At 43.6% G+C, this 17414-nt stretch overlaps 1 protein-coding gene across 3 annotated transcripts in view; it reads left to right on the top strand.

Moving 5' to 3' along the window:
• Nucleotides 1-17414, top strand: part of CAP2 (cyclase associated actin cytoskeleton regulatory protein 2) — a 132082-nt gene that overhangs the window by 78202 nt on the left and 36466 nt on the right. The gene's annotated exons all lie outside the window — the stretch shown is intronic.

Here is a 17414-nt window from a genome sequence, read left to right on the forward strand (position 1 = left end):
CGTCCCTTATCAATACCTTATAAGCGCCCCCTACTGGCCGTGCTGCGTCTGCCTTGGCTCTGCCCTCACCTCCCTTCCCCAGCCTTGCTCTGAACCTCTCCTCCCTGTCAGGTCGGTTATTCCAAGCTTCTAATTGGGGCCCTGCTCTGACTAAAACCCTCCCAAGGATCCTCACAAAATCCGCGTTTCTCAGCACCACATGTGGGGCTCCCCAGAAGCAGATCCCTCCTTGTGTGTGGCTTGGCAGCCTCATCACCCCCAGCCCTCCCCCCCCCCCCACGATTCGTGTTCCATGCCACCCAGGAAAATTTGCTGTTCCCTGCACACTGTGACTTTGTATGCCTCTGTGGTTTTGGTTTTGGGGTTTTTTGGTTTTGGAGGGGTTTGTTTTGTTTTTTGGGTTTGTTTGTTTTTGCCTGCTGTTCTCCCAGTCTTTAGAATGCCTTCACCCCTCACATTTCTTCTCATTCTTAAAGAACAAGCAAACATGGCCCTTCTGGATTGTCCCACCTGCCCCCCCACCTGCCTCAGACCAGCTCCTCCCCAACCCCACCATGGACCACATCTCACTGCGTGTAACTGTGCATTCAAAGGATCGTCTCACCGCTGTTAACAGTACGGTGGTGGGAATGTGGTCGTTGAGGCAATTACTGGCAACTGTTCAGTGAATTTCATTCCCTTTTTTAAAAATCATTCTCGATACGGGCCAACATTAACTTCAGAGATAAAATATGAAGTGTGCCTCAGTCTCAGTCTTGTCTGCTGAAAAATGGGATAATAGTACTTTGCTTCAAAGTCATGACGAGAATGAACCTCTATCAAGGTGGAAGCCATAGTACGGGTCGCTCGGTGGCATCTCACTAAAGAGTAGCTCATGTTTGTCATCGGAGTTTGCACTCCGAGTTAGTGCAGTTGGTCTCAAATTATACCCTCCAGAAGTGTCAGGAGGAAGGCATTAATGACTGCAGCACCTGTGGCTTCACATCTGTTCTCTGAGGCGACTAGCTTAAGAAGGGTCGGAGTCGGGACTAAGATCCAAGACTGACTCTGGTGCCAGTGGCGTGTGGGGACTCCACTGTCCTGCGGGTCCGAAGCAGACAGGGTCTTCAGCCCCTGGAGGCGGACCTCCGTCCTCTGCCTGTGGCCCACTCCTGCAAACCCAGCGCCAGAAAGTCTAGAAATGACATTAATTCTAACATTTATAAAACCGATGGCCGTGAGAGAAATCATCTTAAAGAGAATCAGCAAGACAGGGACGACCCGTCAGAACTGACAGCAGTGAGTTCTCAGAGTCCGGCGTGGCACCAACAGCCGAGAGGCGATATGGTCACGCCTGGCATTGAGCTTGGGCGGTTTCTCCCGACGACTGTTCCTCCGGGCTCCCGAGAGTGTCAGGGTGCCCCATCTGTGCTCCCGTTGTGGAGTCGGTAGTGGGCGCACGAGAGTCAGTTGCCTGGGAGGCTCCAGAAGAGAAGACCCCATCCGGGGGGCCTGTACTAGAAGCTCATCCTCGTGACTGCATCTCGTGGGCACTGCTCTCTCCGTCCTTTGACCAGTCCTGAGGTTCAACTGAGCCACACCATTCTGTTGGGCCATCAGTGACCTACTGTTTCTTCGGTATCTGAAGTCCGTAAAATGTGCAGATGACTATGAAAATGGCAGCCGCTCCCGTGTTTCGGCTTCTGCGGTCTGTCCGATGTTCTACACACATTGTCTTACTTGGTCATCATCAGAGCTTCATGGATGAGTCTTACTTACTCCTTTCCTAGAAGGATTCTGGGGCTCACAGAGGGGAGTTAACCCCAACTGGTGTGAAAGATGTGGTTTAAACCTAGATGTGTTCAGCTCCAAAGCCAGTGCTTTTTTTGTTATGCCTGACGACAAGCTTTGAGCGCCATGTATATCTGTGTTCAGATCCCACTTCTAGCCAGCTGACTGTGAGCGAGTTGCTAAGTACTTATTGACCTTATTCCCTCATTCATAAAACAGGAATAATCAATCATGCCAGCTTTTCCAAGTTTTTGTGGTGTTTTTTAAATGAGATGTGGAATGCAGAGTACAGTGCCTAATCGATAGGAAGCAATCAGTAATTCGTGGTCTTCCTCCCCCTGAAACTGGTCTCCAGATGATGCTCACCACCAAGGTCTTACGCAGACTTTCGTGGGGTTCCTAACATAGCCTCCTGATAAGGAACAAGTCCCATTGGCTGTCTAGCTCAGCTGCTCTTGGCTTCAGCCTGTCCCTATCTTTATTCTAGAAGTAGCATTGAATGTGCAGGAAGGAAAGAAATATCCCGAAGAAAGAATCTTTCATTTGCAGAAATTGCATTTTGTAGTTTGCAATGGGAACTTGTGATGTTGGAAAGAGAAATCTCCTAAAACCAACCAAGGGAAATGTTTGCATGTTTTCCCTCTCTGTAAATTTACCAACATCTTATGATGTTGCCCAGTGGTAAGGATACATGTATTCACATTTTAATTTTGCATGTTGGGGGTCGCCCAAAAAAAAAAAAACCCTGAGTATTTTTAACATGATAAAGTAATGCTACGGATTGGAAGTCAGAAGGGCCCAGAGCTGACCAGGTGTACTTCAGTAATGAAAACAATGACGATTGGTAACACACCAGTGTTAACACAAGGTGGTCAAGCAAGTGGAACTATAACTCGCATATTCTATTCTGTAATGCTCATCAGTAGCAAGCGTGCTGTCCTCTACTGCATGCCAAGGTCAAGGGTGTCTGGCATTGGAAGTGAACTGTAGCTTACGAGTGTAGCTTACGAGAAGCTGAAGTCAGGTTAGCCAGTCGGGTGGAGTGGGGGGTGGGGGTGGCAACTTTTATCCCCTTCCAATTCCTGTCTTCTCCTCATTGGTGTTCCATATTCCACTCTGATCGGCTGCTACCGTGTGAGCAACTGACTAGAACAAGCAGAATTAACCAGATACTCGGTCAAATATTTCAGTCAGCCCGATATTCTCACCCAAGCCTTTTTACGTTAATAAAACTCCCCAGCACCAGCCCCATCCCTTTTTACTGCTTTACTCCTTTTTTTCATAGTATGATTTGTTTATTACATGTATTTTTATGATCAGTTTACCACTTTTTAAAAATCTTTTTTTTTTAAGATTTTATTTATTTATTTGAGAGAGAGAGAATGAGCATGAGAGGGGAGAGGTCAGAAGGAGAAGCAGACTCCCCACTGAGCAGGGAGCCTGACGTGGGACTCGATCCCGGGACTCCAGGATCATGACCTGAGCCAAAGGCAGTCACTTAACCAACGGAACCACCCAGGAGCCCAGTTTACCACTTATAAACCTAGAGGAAGTCGTTCTTGTCCACTAATGTATTCCAAATTCCTGGGATTATAACTGGCACGTATCAGGGGCTCGAGAAATATTTTAATGGATAATAAGGACAAAAAAAGCTTGATAAGGTCAAGATGGATGCCATGCAAGAAAGAGCTTATGAAGCAAAACAGAGGAAGAAGACACGAAGGAAAATATCTGATAATTTTGTTCACCTACGAATTAAAGAACACGTATCAAAACAGGATAAACTATTGCCGTCTTAGATAGATAAGTTTATTTCTACTATCCGGATCACATCTCATGTCTCAGAAGGTTCATTTTTTACTTATTACTTCAGCATTAATTTGTCTGTTCATTCATAATGTGACAAGCGCTGTGGCATAAAAATGCGAGGGGCGCCTGGCTGGCTCAGTTGGTCGAGGAGCACCTGTTGATCTCAGGGTTGTGAGATCAAGCCCCATGTTGGGTGTTGAGACTACTTAAAAATAAAATCTTAAAAAAAAAAAAAGCAAGCTAGATCACCAGCACACACTCTTACAACATGATTGGGTCTGCCCCCAAATCAGCCATATTTAACAGTAGGTCTCCTTCCATTACTTTGATTAGTTAAAATACAGTACAGGGGCGCCTGGGTGGCTCAGTGGGTTAAAGCCTCTGCCTTTGGCTCACGTCATGAGGTCCTGGGATCGAGCCCCGAATCGGGCTCTCTGCTCAACAGGGAGCCTGCTTCCTCCTCTCTCACTCTCTCTCTCTCTCTCTCTCTCTGCCTGCTTCTCTGCCTACTTATGATCTCTGTGAAATAAATAAAATCTTAAATAAATAAATAAATAAAATATGGTACAGATGCAGCCAAGTCCAAAGGTCTAATCTCTCTGTGGGCCAGCTAGTTTCAGGATATAATGAGTAATTGACCTGGGAAATTACTAATCTTACCACCAACCACAGAGTGTACCCATTATCCAGGCTAATTGTGTCACAAACATTTGCTGCTGGTCAGAGTGGATGACTCAGCACAAGCCATCACCAGGAGAGAAATGGCACAGAGCTCACCTCCTGCGGATGTGAACCAAGGGCACCATCCTTGTATCTGAGCAGCTGCACAGTTATACCCTGTGTTGCACTGACTTGAGATGCTTCCAACCAAAGGCAAGCTGAAGAATGGAAAGCAGAAAGGGATCGAGCTTGGGAGTGGGGAGGGGAATTAAGGACATCAAGAGCCACTTTGCAGACCATATCAGTGAATTGTGGCCCCTGGGAAAGCATGGTTAAGGGTAGACTAAACAGTGTGTCAGATTTGAACTTCGGGTCCTCCTCCTAACATCTTTTTGTTCTCAGTGTCTGCTTCTCAAGTGACCACAACGCCGTCCTAGTTGCTCAGGTCAAAAACCAAGGACTTATTCTTGACTCCTTCTGTGCTCGGGTAGCCCACATCCCTCCCGGAATCTAGTTCTCACAGTCTCCCCTCCAGTCACCCTGGCCCCAGCTGCGTCCATCTCTCATCCACACTGCTGCAAAGCCTCAAATATGATCTCCCTGCTCCCGCCCTCCCCAACCCTCCCGCCTTCTATTCTCAGCACAGCGGCCAGAGTGATCCTTAGAAAAGAAAATCACATCATGTCATCCCTCCGCTCAAAACTCTGTGTTGATTTCCATTTCATTCGGGATAGAAGCCAGAGTCCTTTCAACAGCCTGTGTGAATTGCTCCCCTGCGCCCCACTATTTCCTCTCCGACCTCTTGCCCCACTCCTTCCTCCCACTCCTTCCAGCTCCACTGGCCACTGGCTGTTCCTTGAACGCTGCAGGCACATTCCAGCCTCGGGACCCCCGCAGTGGTTGTTTCCTCTCACGACGGTTGTATCTGCTTCCCCCAGACAGCCCCATGGCTGATGACTCCTACAAGTATTTATTCAAAGGTACCTTCCTCATGAGACCAACTCTGGTCGCCCTATTTTATTTTCTTTTAAAATTTTTTAAAGATTTTATTTATTTGAGAGAGAGAGAGAGCGCACGCAAGCAGAAGGTCAAGGGAGGGGGGGAGCAGCAGGCAGAGGAAGAAGCAGACTCCCTGGTATACAAGTAGCCAGCCTTGGGGCTCCAATCCCAGGACCCTGAGATCCTAACCTGAGCCGAAGGCAGCCGCTTGACTCCTGAATCACCCAGGCACCCCGGCCATCCTGTTTTAGACTGAAACTCATCTTCGCGTGTATTTCTGATCCCCCTGACTTGACTCCAGTTTTTTTCCCCGGTGGCTTTTAATACCTAACATGCCATATAATTTAGTCACTTATTACTCTTTGTTCTTACTGCTACTTTCTCCAATCATCCTTAATCAGAAGTCTGCTTCCCACAGAGTGTATTTGCCCCCTGCAGGGCTTACTGTTGTCTGTCTCCTCTTGTCGTGGTTCACTGTATATGTCAGCTTCGCTAGGCCATGGGGTGCCCAGATATTCGGTCAAACATTATTCTAGCTGTTTCTGTGAGGGTGTTTTTGGATGAGATTAACATGTAAATCAGTAGGTTGAATAAAGCACCCTAGTGTGGGTGGGCCCCATCCATGAGTTGAAGGCTTAAATGGAACAAAAATCGTGACCCTCCCCTGAGGAAGGAAGAATTCCCCCTGTCTGTCTGCCTTCAAACTGGGACATCAGCTTTTCTCTGCCTTTGGACTCGAACTTAACATGAGCTCTTCTGTGGCTCAAGCCTGCTGGCCTCAGACTGGAACGCTGCCCTGAGTCCTTCTGGGTCTCTGGCCTTGCCAACTCACCCTGCAGATCTTGGGACTTGTCAGCCTCCAAAACTGTGTGAGCCAGTTCCTTCCCCACCCCACATGAACAAAAGAGGACAGGGACAGAAAAGTCTCTGTGTAATTTGCTGCTGCAAATGGTCCGTAATATCTGCTGCCCCACCCCAACATGTCTGACCAGCCCTAGCTCGTAGAGGGCACTCCTTATACATTTGTTGAATAAATGAAGAAACAAACATGTAACAAGGGGACTCTCTCTAGAGGTATAATGAATACAATCATCTCCATATCTCCTAGTCAAGATCTACGGGCTTTATACCTTCTAACTGAGTCAAAGATAAAAGAATGGTCTTCCTGCATATGCTTCATAGAAAGCCATCCTGGCTGTATAGTTTTATGCTAGCTTCACACACTGTTGGCCACACTTTCCCTTGGGGGTCAGTGTGAAAAACCAGGCACAGCAATCTCCAAGCATGGGTAAGACTGAACCCAGGAGATCTGTGGCATAAGGAAACCTTAAATCGGGAAAAGCTCGGGGACTTCTTTGGACCCAGAAGTAGCCAGAAACCTGTCCTGGTTACCAAGAAGCTTCCCATGGCCATGGGGCAGCACAGGGAGAAAAGACAGCTCGAGACATGAAGACCAGAAGCAAATGTCATTAGCCCTCATTTTGCTCTGCAGAAGGAAAAGGATTTTTTGTTTGTAAAATTTTTTGTTTGTAAATAGTCTGCCTTTTCACACCATGGGAAGAGAAGAAAGAGGGAAAGATGATAAGGAGAAGGGAGAGGAATGAGACTGGTGGGAGTGATTAGAAGTAGGCGTGGGGCTGGTCAAAAAAAGACTGGCAGAGGAGATGGCAGTAGAAGACAGAAACTCAGTGCAGAGGGGGCGGGCTGCATCAACAGCCCTCCCAGAGATTATTATAGCTCCTGAAGACGGGGTGTGTGTGTGTGTGTGAGCGCGAGGGAGATGAGGAGAAGAGGCTTCTTCACCTCCATTAAATGCCCTGGGAAGTGTTTCCATGGTAATGAGCAAGGCTGACTGGAGAGGAGGGGACCCTGGATACCCAGTGAGCAGCCCTGCAGACTTCTGGGAGTCCTGGAAGCCTCCCACCCAGACTTCCTGGAGCAGGATTTCCCACGCTCTGTCCCACAGAATATCAGATTCCCTAGAAAAGGGCATGGGGGAGAGCAAAGGTTCCGTGGGCCAAAAAAAAAGCGCTTTAGGAACATCAGGTTAAACAAAGCTAAATAGATTCCTTCAGTACCACCTTTAGTATACTGAGATGAATCATGATGTGCCAAAAGGAGGATACCATATGCAGAATTCTCCCAACCTCCACGGCCCAAGAAGCACTATTTGTGCGGAGCTAGCTGTTCACCAAACTGGGGCGGGTGTTCTATTGGATTCCCAGCAGGAAACATAATTCTGGATAAAAACAGACAGTAAAATCTTATGGATATTGTGCTAATCTTAAAAGAAAAAGCTGGTTTCTAGTTAAGAATGATTGGAACTAAGCATCAGTAGCTTGATCCAGTAATGGTTCACTTACCGCGTGGGTTCTTTTAAGACTTACTGGGAAGTTGTTGAAATTCTTTCCATCTCTTGAGTTTGAAGTGGAAACTACGGGTTTATGTCATTTCAGCAACGTTCTGCATAAATGAATCTCAGGGAGGTCTGGCCAGCCTTCTACCATGGGCCACTTATCCAGGGGGAAGATGCTGCTGACTGGGCTGGGATTTTTCACATAGAGCTTTGGTAGTTTAAACCGAGAGTTAGTGGCCCCAGGTGGCTCAGTCAGTTAAGCGTCAGGTTATGATCCAAGGGTCCCAGGATCGAGCCCCACATCAGGCTCCCTGCTCAGCGGGAGCTTGTGCTTGTGCTCTCTCTCATCAAATAAATAAATCTTTAAAAAAAAAAAAAAAAAGATACTTTAAAAACTGAGATTTATCATGGCAGAGTAGACCCAAGTGGTGACTGTATGGTGTTTGGCATATAGTCAGTGCTCAAAAAATGTTGGTAGAAAAACTAATGGCAATACAGTATTGTATGTTTATGGTTTTGTTTCTTGCATTTCAAAGAATGAATTTCTGGTCACCGTATATTTTAGATTTTATAAAGCTGGTGAATTCTAACAGTTTTGGTGATTTTTCTCCAGTTTATATCCCTTAGAGATTGTTGGTGAAGTCCCTGTGCATTTAAGTAGAGCACAAAATGAGATCTGCTGCTCAGCATTGATGTTCAGGATCCTATAAAGTAAACTTATAGGTGATTACAAAAGTCGTCACTGTCAGAAGCCAGGTGATACCTCCCCAGATAGGCTAAGAGCTGGTATCTTCTCAGCTGGGCCCATAAAATAAGCCGAAGACATAACAAAGTGCAAGATGAGATCCTTCCTGGCCACCCAGTCTACTCTCTCAAGCTGGTGGTGGATAATCAGCTTGGGTTGTTGCTTCAACTTCATGTGTGTTTCTGGTTTCTCTCTGCCATGATTTAGTATGTCATTGCCCCATTGTTGACCCTCTACTTTCTTTCTGGATCTCAAATAATCCAGCTAATCCCACATCCCTGCCATGAACCCAGCATTTTCGAGGAACCCATTTTGTCGAATCTGATCGAACAGGAGAGATACACTAGAGCTTCCTGGGTATCCCACGTTCGTTTTTCAGCCTGCACACCCATGAGTAAATGCAAAAGACGTGTTTTCTCTGGCTCAACTAATCTCTTTTTGCACTACCCGTGAAAGAAAGACTACCTATCAGAACAACTGTAATGAAAACAATAAATCTCAACCTGAGGGAACAGTTAATGTTACAGCGTTTTTTGTTTGGTTGGTTGTTTTGTTTTGCTGTTGTTTCCCTCTCCTGACTCCCGCTGTTGCAGCGGGATTCAGGATATGTAAGGTATTATAAGGACACAAGCTGTTGTGGGTCATTGTGTAAACAGTGAGATTTCTACTGAACTCCGCTTTTCGTATGGCGTAGCTCTTCTGAGACGTGTCAAACACTGAGAGCTTAGCGAAAACTGTGGCCGCGTATCATGTCAGCAGAACTTTACTCTTGTTCTGATGAATAAATTGTAGGTTTTAAAGTGAAGACTCCTTCAGCTACTGCACACAGAAACTAGAGATGATGAGAGCAGTGCCAAAGACAGAAACTCTAAGTGGGCATCGACAACGTATCTATCGCCCAGTGTCAGTGGCCCTGAAATTGCAAATAAGGCTTTGAGTGTTAAAATATATAATTTAAAAGTATATTGGCAACAACAGTGTAAACTCTTACTTGTATTATTATCTGAACAGTTAAAAAAATGACTTTGGAGAAGGCTCGTTAGCCAGGGATTTGCTGAATGCTTTGGCAGGAAAGACTTTACATTAAAAATGCCCAATTTGGGGGCACCTGGGTGGCTCAGTGGGTTAAGCCTTTGCCTTCGGCTCAGGTCATGATCTCAGGGTCCTGGGATCAAGCCCCACATTGGGCTTCCTGCTCAACAGGGAGCCTGCTTCCCCCTCTCTCTCTGTCAGCCTCTCTGCCTGCTTGTGATCTCTCTGTCAAATAAATAAATAAAATCTTTTTTTAAAATGCCCAATTTGGGGGCTCCTGGGTGGCTCAGTCGGCTAAGCATCTGCCTTGGGTTCAGGTCATGATCCCAGGGTCCTGGGATCGAACTCCTCATCGGGCTCCCTGCTCCACAAGGAGTCTGCTTCTCCCTCTGTTTGCCGCCCCCTCTGCTTGTGTGCTCTCTCTGTCAGATAAATAAATAAAATCTTTTTAAAAAATTCTAATTAAAAAATGCCCAATTTGTGGGAATGTAAATTGGTGCAGCCACTGAACAGTATGGAGGTTTCTCAAAAAATTAGAAATAGAACTACCATATGATCCAGCAATCCCGCTTCTGGGTATTTATCCAAAGGAAATGAAAACACTAATGTGAAGAGAAAGCTGCACCCCCCTGTTCATTGCAGCATTATTTACAATAGTCAAGGCTTGGAAACAGCCTGAGTGTCCATCAGGACAGATGAGCAAATTGGAATCTCTATACAATGGAATATTATTCAGCCATAAACAAGAATGAAATTCTGACGTTTGTGACAATATGAATGGACCTTGAGCCCATATGCTAAGTGAAATAAATCAGGGAGAGAGAAATACCAGATGATCTCACTTACATGTAGAATCAAAAAACAAAACAAAACAAAAAAACACACAAAACCAAAACACGAAGCTCATAGAGAAAACACACTGGGAGTTGCCAGTGGGAAGGGGAGGAGGGGAGCAAAATGGGTGAAGGGGATTAAAAGGTACAAACTTCCAGCTCTATTATAAATAAGTCCTGAGAATGTAACAAACAGCATGGTAACTACAGTTAATAATACTGCATTGCATATTTGAATGTTGCTAGGAGAGTAATCTTAAAACCTCTCATCACAAGAAAAATATTTTGTAACTATATATGGTGATGGTTATGAACCAGACTTGTGGTGATTTTTTAGCAATATACGGAAGTATCAAATCATTGTTACACACCTGAAACTAATATAATGTTTCACGTCCATTATACCTCTGTTTAAAAAATGCGCAATTTGCAAGCCCAAATGCACTGTTCTACCTTTATGAGCAAAATAGAAAGTTTGACATCAAGCTTCAGTGCCTTCCCTGGGGTTCAGTCTCAGTAGTTGGTCCCAGGTGCCAAAACTCTGCATTTGCAGCTGTTCCCCAGCAAATGTCAGTAAAGGACTAGCATAGTGATGATCCTGGACCCTGATGCAATATTTTTAAAAAGATTTTATTTATTTATTTATTTATTTATTTGAGATGAGATTATGTATTTGAGAGAGAGAAAGGGAGAGAGAGCAGGGGCACGGGGAGAGGGAGAAGCAGATTTCACACTGAGCAGGGAGCCCGACGTGGGACTCGATCCCAGGACCCTGGGATCATGACCTGAGCTGAAGGCAGGTGCTTAACGAACTCAGCCATCCAGGCTCTCCCCTATGCAATATTAAATTATGTTTCATATACATGGATGCCCTTCTTTTAGTCTCTATGCTATTATGTATGTCTGAAATTGTTTGTTTTGAAAAAAAATTACTGAAAAAGAAAGTGCTGATGAGTATAATGGATGTTGAAAGATTCGCATTAAAAATTTAAGTAGGAGTTTTCGCACATTGGAAGCTTCTCTCTTAGGTATCAGAACAGTGCAACTCTCCGAAACAATTCATTCCCCCAAGGAGACCAAGTCTTTATGGTTTTACTCTTTAAAAATGATTTTTAAGAAATACAAGCAAAAGCCTTTGGGATTCTTAAATATATTTTTATAGAGAGTTTAGCAAACCCTAAAATGAGATATACGTGTGGAATGTAAATCCTTATGAGGATATAAAAATATTTTCCAAGGAATTTGTCATGGTGCAATATAATGACAAATGACAATAATATAATGACAACTAACACGGTATCGGGTACATTTGCGGGCTTCGTGAGTTTTGTTTATTGAGGTTCACTCCTGTGACAGTTTTGCAGATGTTTTAAATGTACAAGTTGTCTTAAATGTACAGACGTTTCTAAAGTCTTTCTGTGAAGCATATTCTTGAACCTCCAAAGTGTTCCTGGACAGTGGGAAAATTTTATGTAAGAGGAACATGAAAGGAAATGTCTATAATTGCACCAAAGCAAGTTAGGTCGAATTGATGTTTCCGAGAAAAAAAATACTTGCTCCTAACTTAAAATGATGAAAACAATCACTTCATTTATTAGCACGTCCCAAATAAATATATTTTTAGAAGCAAATACTATTCCTGGTTTGGTTTAACTTTTGCCTATTCTTCATCTGCATAATTCATTCTGGTAATTTCCGATAATGTTTTCCTGAAGCTGCTTTTCTCATAGGAAGGAAGAGGCCAAATATTTTTTGATATGTGTAAATTTAATGGTCCCTATTAAAATTTTTTTCTATCACTGAAGGTACAAAAGTGGTTAATATGTTTTAAAACGTTTCCCTTCATCACAGAAAAAATGCATGTATGGATTGAAAAATGTAGAGGGGTGCCTGGGTGGCTCAGTGGGTTAAGCCTCTGCCTTTGGCTCAGGTCATGATCCCAGGGTCCTGGGATCGAGCCCCACATCAGGCTCTCTGCTCAGCAGGGAGCCTGCTTCCCCCTCTCTCTCTGCCTGCCTCTCTGTCTACTTGTGATCTCTCTCTCTGTGTCAAATAAATAAATAAAATCTTTTAAAAAAAAGAAAAAGAAAAATGTAGAATATATGAATAAGCCAATAAAATTAGATAAAAAATCTTTGTTAACTCTTTGATATGTATCTTTCCATAAATATCTTCTGGGCTATAATTCATACACATGTAGAACCAACTGGTAAAACTCTGCACAAAAACACATTAGCCAGTAATAATGATTGATAATTGGCAGTATGGTTGGCTAAGAATTACTGTTTGGTGTGAGTTTTCTTGAATTTTAAATGTAAGTGGGATTCGAATATTTAAAATCCAATTTTTTCTTTGATGCTGTTGAGTTTGCCTGAGTCATAACAGTAATGCTTTTGTAGTATTTACATTTAAAACATTCTTTCTAAAATTACAGAGTTCTCACAGTACTTGCCAAGAATATATATTGATGGGATTTTATTTGCTTTAATGCTTGCTTGTTTTAATTGAACTGCTCGAATTCAAGGACTCTTGTTTATGTTCTTAATAACTAGTGTTTTTAAAGTAAATTATTCTTATTTTTGAAGAGATCTCTAATAAGTATATCTACCAGGAAAAAATAAACATTTAGCATGCTTTTTTTTCATGTGGTGGAATTAATTATGTTTATTGTCACTTAACGTTTTCCCATCTGGGTTTTTTCCCCCAGTGTTTCACAAACAGCATCTATATGTTTTATAATCCAAAAAAAAATTATTTAAAAAGAAGTAACAATGGATTGATCCATTCTCTACCTGATGTAGAACCACATAAAAACCCTGGATTCCAGAAACAGGCTTATTTCCTTTCACTCAGTGACACTTCTTTGAGGTCAAAGTCCCAGAGTTTGCTGCATCCCTTACAAAATAGCATGCGTGGAAATTTGGTTTTCCTTTTTGGGTAAAGTTTCTCCAGCGCTTGCTGATAAAGCTCTTTAATTTTACTTTCTGCAAAACAATTATTTCTGGAGCTAAACTGAGATGAAGCAGATAATGGGTCTCAATTCTTCAACCTTAAAGCAGACACTGGGGTCATATAGACATGCAGTCTTGAAATGTTCTCTCCCTTGGAAGCCTACAGAACCAAGGGCAGGCAAGACTTTCCACTTACTCTTCCTTTGAGTCTTGCAAAATGGTTTCCTTTCTTTCCGAGGTCCTCCTTGCAGCACAGTAATTGCTAGATGTTTCTGAGGGGCCATCGCCAGGACATCCATTAAAAAAAAAAAAAAAAAAAAAAAAAAAAAACCCAGGACGCCTGGTAAATGTATCTCCTCCTATGAGTGGAAAGCCCGTTTGCAGTGTTGATTGACATCTGCCTTTCAACCTGTATCTATCAAGTATGCCTGATACAGGCTCACTCCCCAAACAGGTGGAAATACCTCTAACTAATCACCTCTCCTGTTTGCCTTTCCTCTGACATCCCGACACGACACGATCAGCCTTGACGGAAATCACACCATCACCCGAATATTCTCTCCGTGTTTAATTCCAGCTGTGAAAGTTCAGGATGAGCGGGGAATGTAAGCCTAGTTTGAAGTAGGGGAGAAATCTACTGGCACAGAATTAAAGCCATACTGTTTATTGAGGTTGTGCAAATAGCCGTCGTACTTAGATCTCTGAGCCTGGCTTTTTTCCTTTTCTTTTTTTTTCTTTTTTCTTTTTAATGAGGACAATTCTTCGAGCAATTCCCAAACTAAGGCACAAGAAAACTTTCTCAATCTTTATGATGCTTTCATCAGATAAGCAATATAAAATATCTTCCAGAATACCCTGTCTCCTCAGACCTTAGAGTTTGTTCTTGGGAAGTTGGAGATAAACGAAGATGGCCTTAATAAATCCATCTAACATTGTAAATACAGTGTTTCTGGTTATTTTTCCCCTTGAGGCAATAAGCCAGTTATCACCAAGGATTCAGATATTCTGGCCTTTCTCAAAATTGTCACTGCAGCGAGAATATCATAACTTAGCAAACTGTTGGACAAAATCAGAATAATGCTTTTTAGTAGTTATGCCATAAATAAAAATCAGCTACCTTCTGGAAGTACCTATAACACACCTTCGAACGGATATTGAATTTGGACAAAAAAGAAGCCCTTGAAGAGGGAAATGTTTCCCTTCTCAAAGTGGATTTCCAGGGGCACCTGCCTGGCTCACTCGATAGAGTATGCAACTGTTGATCTTGAAGTTGTGAGTTGGAGCCCCACGTTGGGGGTAGTGTGTACTTAATTTTAAAAATGTTATAATACATAAAAAGTGAAATTCCAAGGAGAGCGTTCAAACCTGACTTTTGGCAGCCATTGAGAAGCAAACATGGAAGAGTTGTGTTTGGGCAGGGAATGTTTGGGAGGGGGTTGTTTTATGGAGAGGTTTGTTTGCTGTTGAGGGTTTAGAGGTGCCTGTTCCCCTCTCCTGTAGAGCCGTTATACCCTTACACTAGTTTGCTAGAGCTGCCAGAATGAAGTACCACAGACTGGGTGGCTTAAACAATAGAAATCTCCCACTTCTGGAAGCTAGAAGTGGGAAATCAAGATGGCGGTTGATTTCTTCTAAAGCTTCTCTCCTCAGCTTATGGAAGGCGGGCATCTCCCTGTGTCTTCTCGTGATCTTCCCTTATACACACTGTGTCCTTTTGGGTTAGGGCCCACCCTAGTGACCTCATTTTAACTTAATTACCTCTTTTAAGACCTTACCTCCAGGAGTGTGTGGATGGCTCAGTGGGTTAAGTCTCTGCCTTCGGCTCAGGTCATGATCTCAGGGTTCTGGGATCGAGCCCCGCATCAGGCTCTCTGCTCAGCGGGTAGCCTGCTTCCCCCCCTCTCTCTGCCTGCCTCTCTGCCTGCTTGTGATCTCTCTGTCAAATAAGTAAATAAAATCTTAAAAAAAAAAAAAGACCTTACCTCCAAATACAGACATGTACTGAAGTACCAGGGTTAGGACTTAAACATCTGGGTTTGAGAAGGACACAGTTCAGCCACTAACAACCCTGAGTCAGGGTCTCCCTGCCAAATCTATAAGATCTTTTCTTTTGAATGGTTCTAAGGGTAAGCAAGAAAGCAGAAAGGTATTCTTGAATTTTCCACAAGACCTGGCTAGCTTCTGCAGCAACCTTTTTTGTTTTTCTCCTCCTTCATCATGGACAGATTTAAAAAGTGCATATCCCAGCTAGGAAATCTCTCTACCTGTGTTTGCATATAAGTGATAGGAAGGAGCTGGTCAGTGAATCTGGTCAATCAGAGGCTTCACTGGCAGATACCCTAAGATCACCCCCCCACCGTTTGCTGAGCACCCAACATACCTAACTCTGTACCAGGTGCTGACGTGTCCTCTCATTTACTACTAACAGTCTTGTGAAGTAGGGACCATTCCCAAGACTATTTTGCAGAGGAGATCATGGGATCACATGTGTGGAAAGGCCTAATACCCTGGCCAGCCAGGACTTGAACCCAGGTAGTCTCATTCCAGACCTGAGCCCTTAACGTCTTCACAATACCTTTCCCTAGTCTTGCTGGCAGAGAAGAAACTTGTGTTTGGGGAGCTAACCGTATTTTTCTGAGCACCCAACCCAGAGAATTTTCTCAGGGCTTCTTAGAAGACCTGGGTTCTAGCTTCAGCTCAGCCAACGCTTGCTAGCTAATCTTGTCTCCTAGTTATGTGAGATGGGGGACTTGGATTCCATCCATGCTTCTGAAACTTTCAGACTGAGATTCATAACGAAAAATACATTGTACTGTGTGGTTCAGTACACACATGCACACACACCAGTACACACACACACACACGGCCCACACACCCGTGCAGACACACCAGTACACACGCACACATGCGTGGGCCATGGAACTGAAACAAATGTTCACGAATCACACACCCACATGAAATATATGTGAACGACACTCTGGTCGTTTCTCTTCTTTTTCAGTTACTTTTGAAAACACTGATTGTGACCTACTCGAATGGGTCGGTCAAAAGCTGAACTAGATGACCCCGTTTGGACTTCCATAATCCTAAAATCCTGTTAGCCTAGGTGGATATTTCTTTGGAGCCTCTCTTACCTTAAATGCACAGACATTATTTGAGTGTTACCTATTAGAGAGAGGACAGCCCTTTTGCCTCTAGTCTGAGCGAATTGCATAATAGTAATAATAATCATACCATTTATTGTGTACCTCCCATGTGCCAGAGGCTTGAAATGCTGTATCTCCTGTAGCTATGGGCTATAGGTATTACTATCTCTGACTTACAGATGAGGAGACCAAGACTCAGATTAAGGAATTTGATCAAGGTCGCTTAGGTAGTAAGTGGCAGAGCTGAGATTTGAACTGACGTCATTCTAATTCCAAAGCCCTTAATGCATTTCTCGTAGGGGAAGGGGTAAAGAAGGAGAAGTGAGGTCTGGAAACTGCTGTGGCTGAATGCGATTTCTTCCCTAATGGTCTGCTGTCCCTGGCAGAAACAACTGTCTTTGGGGTCCTAAACCACCAACATAGCAGTGATTAAAATCTGCACCTGGGGGACAGGGGACGCAGGCCTCTGTTTTTTCAGATCTCTCAGGTAATTTCAGTGTGTGGCCGAGGTTGAAAACCTTTGCTCTGAATTCTCAGTTAAAGATAGGAAGGAGTTTTAAGGGCTTTTCCACTTTTCTTCCTGCAAATGAGATTTAGTAAAATATTACCAGAACGTCTTCAGTGACTTTTACGAAGCTGAAGTACAGACCGTTTCTAGTTCTTTGGAGCACATTTAAAAAAAAAAAAAAAAAATCAGGTAACCTTGTATCTACTTCAAAACCAAAGTAGAGCTTGCTAGAGGGATGGATGGGGAGGTGTTCCAGTCACCTCCTTACCTCAACTCACATAATTTTGAAAATTGTTTTTTACATGATTAAGGAAGTTAGTTTTTGAATTAATTAATCAGAAGCCAGAGTAACCAGGGGTCGTTGGCCAAGTTCTTGGGGCACAACGTAGAAAGCCAAACCAGACCCAGGTAGCTGTAAATATTATAAGCAAATCCATTTTCTTAAAAAGAGCCCCAGGGAAGATTTCCAGTTTTTGTCATGGATTACGGAAACTGTGGTCAAACCAAGGACCCTCCCTCACATCAGTGCCCACAGGAACAAGAACACACCTTTTGACTGACCTCTCACCCACCCTGGTTTTAGACCCGTGTCACTCCAGCATGTG

Source organism: Martes martes (genome assembly GCF_963455335.1).
Source record: "Martes martes genome assembly, chromosome: 6".
Classification (NCBI taxonomy): Eukaryota; Metazoa; Chordata; class Mammalia; order Carnivora; family Mustelidae; genus Martes; species Martes martes.